Genomic DNA, 10,324 nt, shown 5'->3' on the forward strand with positions numbered 1-10,324 from the left:
ACGGCCACCGTGGGGCTTGACTTGGCGCTATTCCGGACTTGGGGCGATCACGATGTCCCCGTGCGGGACTTAGAAGATGGAAGAACACAAGTACCCTTATCCCATGACTTGTGAGCGATTGGCATACGTTACCACATGAAGAGAAAAATTGGCTAAGTCCCGGATCCATATTATTTGAAGAGAAAAATCGGCTAAGTCCCGGATCCATATTATATGAAGAGAAAAATCGGCTATGTCCAGGATCCATATCATATGAAGAGAAATATCGGCTAAGTCCAGGATCCATATATAATAACCTAATAATCGGCTAAGTCCAGGATCCGTATTATATGAAGAGAAAAATCGGCTAAGTCCAGGATCCATATATAATAACCTAATAATCGGCTAAGTCCAGGATCCATATTATATGAAGAGAAAAATCGGCTAAGTCCAGGATCCATATATAATAACCTAAAAATCGGCTAAGTCCAGGATCCATATAATATGAAGAGAAAAATCGGCTAAGTCCCAGATTGGGTCTGTCAGACATACACTTTCAAGTTACCACACAAGCAAGCAAGAAGGCCGTGTGAAGGATCCATATGACATGAAGAGAAAAATTGGCTAAGTCCCAGATTGGGTCTGTCAGAAATACACTTCCAAGTTACCACACAAGCAAGCAAGATGGTCTAGTGATGGATCCATATGATATGAAGAGAAAAATCGGCTAAGTCCAGGATCCATATAATATGAAGAGAAAAATCGGCTAAGTCCCAGATTGGGTCTGTCAGACATACACTTTCAAGTTACCACACAAGCAAGCAAGATGGCCTAGTGATTGATCCATATGATATGAAGAGAAAAATCGGCTAAGTCCGAGATTGGGTCTGTCAGACATACACTTCCAAGTTACCACACAAGCAAGCAAGATGGCCTAGTGATTGATCCATATGATATGAAGAGAAAAATCGGCTAAGTCCGAGATTGCGTCTGTCAGAAATACACTTCCAAGTTACCACACAAGCAAGCAAGATGGCCTAGTGATGGATCCATATGATATGAAGAGAAAAATCGGCTAAGTCCCAGATTGGGTCTGTCGGAAATACACTTCCAAGTTACCACACAAGCAAGCAAGATGGCCTAGTGATGGATCCATATGATATGAAGAGAAAAATCGGCTAAGTCCCAGATTGGGTCTGTCAGAAATACACTATCAAGTTACCACACAAGCAAGCAAGATGGCCTAGTGATGGATCCATATAATATGAAGAGAAAAATCGGCTAAGTCCGAGATTGGGTCTGTCAGAAATACACTTCCAAGTTACCACACAAGCAAGCAAGATGGCCTAGTGATGGATCCATATGATATGAAGAGAAAAATCGGCTAAGTCCGAGATTGGGTCTGTCAGAAATACACTTTCAAGTTACCACACAAGCAAGCAAGATGGCCTAGTGATGGATCCATATAATATGCAGAGAAAAATCGGCTAAGTCCCAGATTGGGTCTGTCAGAAATACACTTCCAAGTTACCACATGAGCAAGCAAGTTACCACATGAAGAGAAAGCCGGCAAAGTCTGGGAATGTTACCACATGAACTGGAAAATGGGCAAAAACCTACCTTCACAGGGAACGTGAATAAGTAAGGCTGTAGACATCGGATCGACAAGCCAAAGACTGATATGGAAAGGAAATGAGTAGTACTAGCTTTCCTGAGAGTTGCAGAGCTTAGACTGCATATGAACGGAAGATATTAAGCGTCAAAGTCAGAAAAGTTGCCCGAAGGAACACAAGTTCCAACTTAGAGCATGAATACCGCCTAGACGGTAGGAGGTACGGCCAGGCTGAGGAATAAGAAAATGTTGGCCAACATGTTCCCTAACTATCCCCCGAAGACCGCAAAGCAATCCAACATCAACCAAGAAAGTTATAGCCCGATCAAGGAAACACCTACTTTGCACCGATTTTGCACCAAATACATGTACCAAGCACCTTCGGTTGCATACCTGCAGGGGCTTACCATAGTAGGCCATGGAAGACCGATATACCGAACATAATCACTTTCTATCTCCTCGGGTGTTGGAGGTAGCGCTTTGCGGTACAAGAACGAAAGTTAGACCATATCTTGGTGCATCTTTTTGCCCAAAAACACAAGACCCTATCTACCAAGGCAAGAAAGTTGTGTGGGGACAAAATGTCCAAAAGTGCCCAAAGTGGCACACTTGAACCATATATTCGAGAAAAACACAAGTGTGGGCCCGAGCTAGCAAGTTGAAATGTTCTGACCGTCAGTAGCCCAAGTTGAGGTGCACTTATCATTATATGAGGCCAACGTGCCAGCTAGTCTCTAAAGGGGCGATATGGGTGTTCCAAGGTTTGTACCCAATTGAGGAAAAAACAGGGTAAGGTACGGTGTACCGCGAATAACTCGGGCTATAGATGTCCGATCGATGAGTTTGGCATATGTATGGAAAGGTCTCGACGAGACCTAACTACCCTGAAAGTATGAAGGCAAAGACTTGAATGACCGGGAAGTAATTAAGTGCACAAGTGGTAAAGTTGCACCAAAGTCCATGTTACCCGAAGTGGTACATGAACACCCAATATTCGACCAAAACACAAGTTTAGAGACGAGCTAGCGAGCTACATTGTTCAGACCGTCAGTAGCCCGCGTCAAGACACGCATTTCATTATATTGAGCCTAGCCGCTAGCTCGACTCGAAGTCGGTCATATGGTTGGTTGATGGTTTGGACCGACCACGTGGTGTACCAAGGTTATGTACCTTTCATGAATTAAAACTCTGGCTGTATGGCACTGAGCGACAAGCTAAGGTGTGATTTGGAATAGTCTTGAGTGGGACTATTTAGGAAAAATGCGAACAAAAAATCACAAAGTCCTTGGGCGAAGCTATTAGCGAAACATAGAGCAAATTGGTACCAAAAACTATGGAAATGGGACTTGAGTCAAAAATAACCGCAAGTTGGAGAAGAGATAGCAAGCTTGCGTAGAACAATTATATTTGGTGCATGGTATCACCAACAAAAAAGTATATGGGGCCAAGGTGCTGGCTGGCCTCCAAAGTGGAGATATGGGCGATCCAAAGTTTGTACCCAAGTACGAACAAGTATGGAAAAAACAGGGTAAGGTACCAAGTACCATTAATAACTTCGGCTGTAGATGGCCGAGCGAGGCAAACGGCTCACCGTTGGAAAGGTCTTGGGGAGACCTATCTACCCTGAAAGTTTTATGAGGCTGAGTTGAAAGACCACGGAGATATTAGGTGATGATGGTCCAATTCGGGGACCAAGTCGCAGGAAATGGCACTTGACCAAAATCACCCTTGGAAGGTGAATACCGGCTTACCGGTAAGAGATAGCGACTTGGCGTAGAATATTCATAAGTTGGGCGTGTAGAGACGCAACTTTCATTATATGGGGGCAACCCGGTCAGGGTGCTCCAAGTCGCTCGTTTGGTCGGTTTATGGTTTGGGCCGACCACGTGGTGTACCAAGGTGAGGTACCTTTCATGAATTATAACTCGGTCAGTTTGCCACCGAGCAACAAGTTGCGGTGTGTTTTGGAATGGTCTTGAGTGGGACTATCAAGGAAAAATACAAGTAGAAAATCAGCTTGTCCATGGCCGAAACTATTAGTGAAACATATAGCAAAATGGGTCCAAAAACGAATGAAATGGGTCTTGGACCAAGAATAACGGCAAGTTGGAGAAGAGATAGCAAGTTGACGTAGAACAATTATGTTTGGTGCATGGTATGACCAACAAAAAAGTATATGGGGCCAAGGTGCTGGCTGGCCTCCAAAGTGGAGATATGGGCGATCCAAAGTTTGTACCCAAGTACGAACAAGTATGGAAAAAACAGGGTAAGGTACCAAGTACCATTAATAACTTCGGCTGTAGATGGCCGAGCAAGACAAACGGCATACCGTTGGAAAGGTCTTGGGGAGACCTATCTACCCTGAAAGTTTCATGAGGCTGAGTTGAAAGACCACGGAGATATTAGGTGATGATGGTCCAATTCGGGGACCAAGTCGCAGGAAATGGCACTTGACCAAAATCACCCTTGGAAGGTGAATACCGGCTTACCGGTAAGAGATAGCGACTTGGCGTAGAATATTCATAAGTTGGGCGTGTAGAGACGCAACTTTCATTATATGGGGCAACCCGGTCAGGGTGCTCCAAGTCGGTCGTTTGGTCGGTTTATGGTTTGGGCCGACCACGTGGTGTACCAAGGTGAGGTACCTTTCATGAATTATAACTCGGTCAGTTTGCCACCGAGCAACAAGTTGCGGTGTGTTTTGGAATGGTCTTGAGTGGGACTATCAAGGAAAAATACAAGTAGAAAATCAGCTTGTCCATGGCCGAAACTATTAGTGAAACATATAGCAAAATGGGTCCAAAAACGAATGAAATGGGTCTTGGACCAAGAATAACGGCAAGTTGGAGAAGAGATAGCAAGTTGGCGTAGAACAATTATATTTGGTGCATGGTATGACCAACAAAAAAGTATATGGGGCCAAGGTGCTGGCTGGCCTCCAAAGTGGAGATATGGGCGATCCAAAGTTTGTACCCAAGTATGGCAAAAACTGGTAGAGGTACCTTTCATGAATTACTGCTCAGGCTGTATGGCACTTAGCGGGACGCTTGGCTCTGGTATGGAATAGTCTTGAGTGGGACTATCAAGGAAAAATACGAACAAAAAATCACCATGTCCACGGACGAAGGTATTAGCGAAACTTAGTGCGAAATAGCGACCAAGTCGCTGGAAATGGCCCTTGGACCAAGTATACCGTCAAGGCGGTACGAGATAGCGAGTTGACGTGGAACATTTATAAGTTTGCCTACACGAGACGAAAGTTTAGTTATATGGGGCCAACCCGCTCAGGGTTGTCCAAGTCGGTCATATGGCTGATCGAAATTTTCGACCAAGTACTGAGAAAACAGGGTAAGGTACCGTGTACCTCGAATAACTTCGGCTGTAGATGTCCGAGCGAGGCAAACGGCATAGCGTTGGAAAGGTCTTGAGGTGTTCTAGGCACCCTGAAAGTTTGAAAAGGCTACCTGGAAAACTCGTGGAGATATTAGAGAAACATAGGGCCCAAAAGATACCAAGTCGCAGGAAATGGGCCCTCCATGAACACCCTAAAATCCCAATTACGGCTAAGTTGCAGGCCAGCTAGCGAAGTTAAATGTTCTAGGCATAACTAGAACACGTTAATGCGCAACTTTTTGAATCAGAACTTTTTTCGATATCTGGCCTCCAAAGGGGGGATATGGGCGATCAAAGGATTTTTCCAAGTTTCGGTACTTTTTACGGTATCGCTCATAGCTCCGGCTGTATGCAAGCAAATGACTACCTAAGATATGATTTGGAAAGGTATTGAGCAGTACTAACTTACGTTAGAACACAGCGAAGCGCTATCGGTTCATGGCAAGGCCGATATAAGCAGTCAAAGATGAAAAATGTTGACAAAATGAACAAAAATTACCTTGGTACGCGAATAGCGGCCAGGGATGAAGAGGTACGAAGGTGGTGTAGAAGAATTATAATTAGGGCTTGGTACGCTCTAAAAGTTTGCCGAAGACCGCAAAGCGCTCACACCCATAGAAAGTGGCCATTTGGGCCGAACAGTGCGTGCAAAGAGGTGAAAATGCAAAAATTGCACTTTGTGGGGCGATTTGCGGGGGGAAGGAGGGGTCGGAGGGCAAAATGTCCCTTGACCAAAAAGTCTTATCTCGTCGAGATCTACAACATTGCCGAAGACCGCAAAGCGCTAGCTCGCAATCGAAAAATCGAGAATTTGAAAATTTTCTAAGTCTTGGGCTCCCTAAGGAAAAGTTTCAAAAATCACGTTTGTCCCCAATTTTGAAGGGGAAGGAGTCGGTTCCGGGGCATGGTGTCTTCGGCAAAAAGTCTTATCTTTTTGCGTACTTTCGACTAGTTCAATAAAAATTTTTGACCCAAAATTTGTTCGGCGGACCCCTAGGTCGAAAAACCCGAAAAAAGTCGAAAAAAGTCGAAAATGTCGAAAAATGAGAAAACCTCATATTCGGACTCTACACGAGCCCCAGATATTGAAAAGTGAAATCCGCGGTCGATTTGGAACAAAAAATTGACCTAGGCAAAGTTGTATGGAGGTAGGGACCCCTGAGAAAAAAGTTTGGTCCCGAGGCTCCTTGGACCACCAAGTCCCTAGGTCGGACCAAAATCGGAAAAAATCCGACCAAAGTCGAAAGTGTCGAAAATTTTAAAAAACCCCTTTTGGGGCCCTATGGCCTCCCTAGATAATGAAAAGTGAGGTCCGCGGCCGATCCGGAAGAAAAACTTGACCTAGGCAAACTTGTATGACGGTGGGGACCCAAAAAAATTTCGATGAGTGTAGTTTAGACAGGCCGGAAAATGTATCGGTGGTCCGTATCAAGGGACGTCTTTTAGTTCCATGGGGTGGTGGTCGTCGAACAAAGTCGCCTAGGTCGACCACCAGAAAGACCAGTCGTGTTGTAATGGATGTTTTGACCACTTTACTAGGGAAACCTAGTAGGTCGAAGCAAATTTGGGGTTCGAGATGAGTTGGTGAAAGTTGGTCCAACCTAGGTGTGCTTGGTGGAGGTTGACCATGAAAGTAGAGCATGATAGGAATGACCATAACTTTGGTTCTAGATGTCGGATCGGTACACTTGAGGCAGTTTTGGAAAGGTGAAGGCCTGCTCTAGCTATGTTTCCTACCAAGCTGAGCGCCTACTAGTGACCCGGAGGAGGTATTAAGGGTCAAAGGCAAAAAGGGGTACCCTAAAGTGCATGTGACCAAGAAAATGGGAAAAACGGTATCGCCTATAGCTCAGGCTGTATGGCTCGGATCGGAAAGCTTGGATATGCGTTGGAAAGGTCTTGACGAGCGCTAGCTATGTGTCCTACCAAGCGAAGCGCTAGGTGTTGAGCAAGTCGGTCATATTAGAGGGCAAAGGTGAAAAATGGTGGTTTAGAGGCGAAAATTCACCTTATGATCGAAAATAGCGGGCGAACGATAAGAGCTACGAACACGGCGTAGAACAATCATAAGTACGTTACCACAAGACCTAACTTTGGCCAATATAGAGCGAGAAGATCGGAGGTACCCATCAGGGTGATATGGCTGGTTCAAAGTTGGACCAAAACGAGACTTGAGAAATGGGTTGAAACACGGTATCGCGAATAACTCAGGCTGTATGGAACGGATCGACAAGCTAAGATCAGTGTTGGAAAGGTCGAACCGAGCGCTAACTATAATCCCAAACAACCGAAGCGCTAAGTGTTGAGCAAAACTGAGTTATTAAGCGACAAAGTGGAAAAATAATACCAAAATTTCCAAAAATCACACAAGACCAAGAATACCGAGCAGGCGGTAAGAGATAGCGGGTTGACGTAGAATACTTATAAGTTTGCCTCTACGAGACCTAAAAGTCGTCCATAGACAGCGAGAAGATCGGACCACTCTGGAAGGGTGATACGAGTGGTCAAAAATTGGCAAAAATGAAACATGGCTAAAATGGATTTGACTTGTGCACCGTATAGCTCCGGCTGTATGGCATGGATTGTTAAGCTAGGATATGTTTTGGAAAGGTAACACCCAGCGCTAGATACGACTAGAAGAAAGCAAAGCGCTAACTAGCATGATTTGGAAGTTATTAAGTGTCAAAGTCGAAAAATGTTACCAAAATTGAAACTCGAGTACATTGGGCCAAAAAGTACAAGTTGTGAAATTTGGACTTACGAGTAAAATACCGAGCAGGCGGTAAGAGATAGAGACTTGGTGTAGAACAATTATACGTTGGGCATGTTATAACCTATATTTGGCCCGAACATAGTGACGAGATCGGTGGTACCCAAAAGGGTGGTACAGGTGTTAGATGGTTTTCCCAGAGCATAAGCTCCACATGATATGGAAAACGGGAAACATCATAACTTCGGCTGTATGGCATGGAATGGAACGAACAAGGTATCGATGGAAAGAGAAAAGGTAGCGCTAACTATAATTCCTACCAAGCAAAGCGCTAGCATGTGACCGTTTGGGTGTTATTGTGAGTCAAAGTCTGAAATTGTTACCACGAGAGGCGAAAATCCAACTAAGTCCATGAATACCGGGCTGGCGGTAAGAGATACGGCTTGGCCGTAGAACATTTATAAGTTGGCCAAGACAAGGCCTAAGTTTCGTCCATAGACGACAAGAAGATCGAAGATACCTGAAGGTGAGATATGGGCGTCCCAAAGTGGGCCTTTGAAAAAGTGACAAACTTCCCTTATAACAGCATACACCAAATATCTCTGGCTCTATGGCACCGAATAAGAAGTTGAGCTCAGCGACAGAAAGGTGATAGTCAGCGCTAAATATCATACGAACAGAGTGAAGCGCTAAAGGGAAAGGATCTTGGTGATATAAGGTGACAAAGTCGAGAAAAGTTGCCTCAAAATCATGAAAAATGTGAAAAAATGGCTAAGTCCCGGGGGCCTTAAGGGCAGGTTAATCGAATGTACCGAGCTGGCGGTACGAGATAGAGACTTGGTGTAGAACAATTATATGTTTGGCATGGCAAGACCTACATTCGGCCAATACAAAGTGAGAAGATCAAAGATACCCGCAAGGGTGATATTGGTGTCCAAAGGAAAAAAGCACTAAGTCTTGGGAAACTTATATGAAGAAAAAGGACCCTGATGGGTCATATGGGATGGATCGAAAAATCGGCTAAGTCCCAAAATGGGGATGTCAGAACTACACTCATGTGTTACCACATCAAGCAAGGCAAACTTATATGAAGGAAAGGACCCTGATGGGTCATATGGTATTGATCGAAAAATCGGCTAAGTCCCAAAATGGGGATGTCAGAACTACACTCAAATGTTACCACACCAAGCAAGGCAAACTTATATGAAGCAAAGGACCCTGATGGGTCATATGGTATTGATCGAAAAATCGGCTAAGTCCCAAAATGGGGATGTCAGAACTACACTCAAATGTTACCACACCAAGCAAGGCAAACTTATATGAAGCAAAGGACCCTGATGGGTCATATGGTATTGATCGAAAAATCGGCTAAGTCCCAAAATGGGGATGTCAGAACTACACTCAAATGTTACCACACCAAGCAAGGCAAACTTATATGAAGCAAAGGACCCTGATGGGTCATATGGTATTGATCGAAAAATCGGCTAAGTCCCAAAATGGGGATGTCAGAACTACACTCAAATGTTACCACACCAAGCAAGGCAAACTTATATGAAGGCAAGGACCCTGATGGGTCATATGGTATTTTACGAAAAATCGGCTAAGTCCCAAAATGGGGATGTCAGAACTACACTCAAATGTTACCACACCAAGCAAGGCAAACTTATATGAAGCAAAGGACCCTGATGGGTCATATGGTATTTTACGAAAAATCGGCTAAGTCCCAAAATGGGGATGTCAGAACTACACTCAAATGTTACCACACCAAGCAAGGCAAACTTATATGAAGCAAAGGACCCTGATGGGTCATATGGTATTGATCGAAAAATCGGCTAAGTCCCAAAATGGGGATGTCAGAACTACACTCAAATGTTACCACACCAAGCAAGGCAAACTTATATGAAGCAAAGGACCCTGATGGGTCATATGGTATTGATCGAAAAATCGGCTAAGTCCCAAAATGGGGATGTCAGAACTACACTCAAATGTTACCACACCAAGCAAGGCAAACTTATATGAAGCAAAGGACCCTGATGGGTCATATGGTATTTTACGAAAAATCGGCTAAGTCCCAAAATGGGGATGTCAGAACTACACTCAAATGTTACCACACCAAGCAAGGCAAACTTATATGAAGCAAAGGACCCTGATGGGTCATATGGTATTTTACGAAAAATCGGCTAAGTCCCAAAATGATGATGTCAGAACTACACTCAAATGTTACCATACCAAGCAAGGCAAACTTATATGAAGGAAAGGACCCATATGGGTCATATGGTATTTTACGAAAAATCGGCTAAGTCCCAAAATGAGGATGTCAGAACTACACTAAAAAGTTACCACACCAAGCAAGGCAAAGTACCTAGGTGAACCCTAGGAAGAAACACGGACCAAGTCAGATGGCCTAAGTCAATAGAACAAGTGACCTAGGCAAAGTTGTATGGCGCTGAGGACCCTGAAAAATCTGGTTAGTGTAGTTTAGACAGGGTAGGTTTTTGGGTCGGCCGAACCCCCTTATTTTGGGTTTTGGCCTCATCAAGAAGCTACACCTAGGCAAACTGCCTAGGGTGAAAGTACGAAGACCAATCGAATAGTAAGACAAGTTTTGACCGATCGCCCTAGGCAAGCTT

Source organism: Anopheles ziemanni (assembly GCF_943734765.1).
Source record: "Anopheles ziemanni chromosome X unlocalized genomic scaffold, idAnoZiCoDA_A2_x.2 X_unloc_9, whole genome shotgun sequence".
Taxonomy (NCBI): Eukaryota; Metazoa; Arthropoda; class Insecta; order Diptera; family Culicidae; genus Anopheles; species Anopheles ziemanni.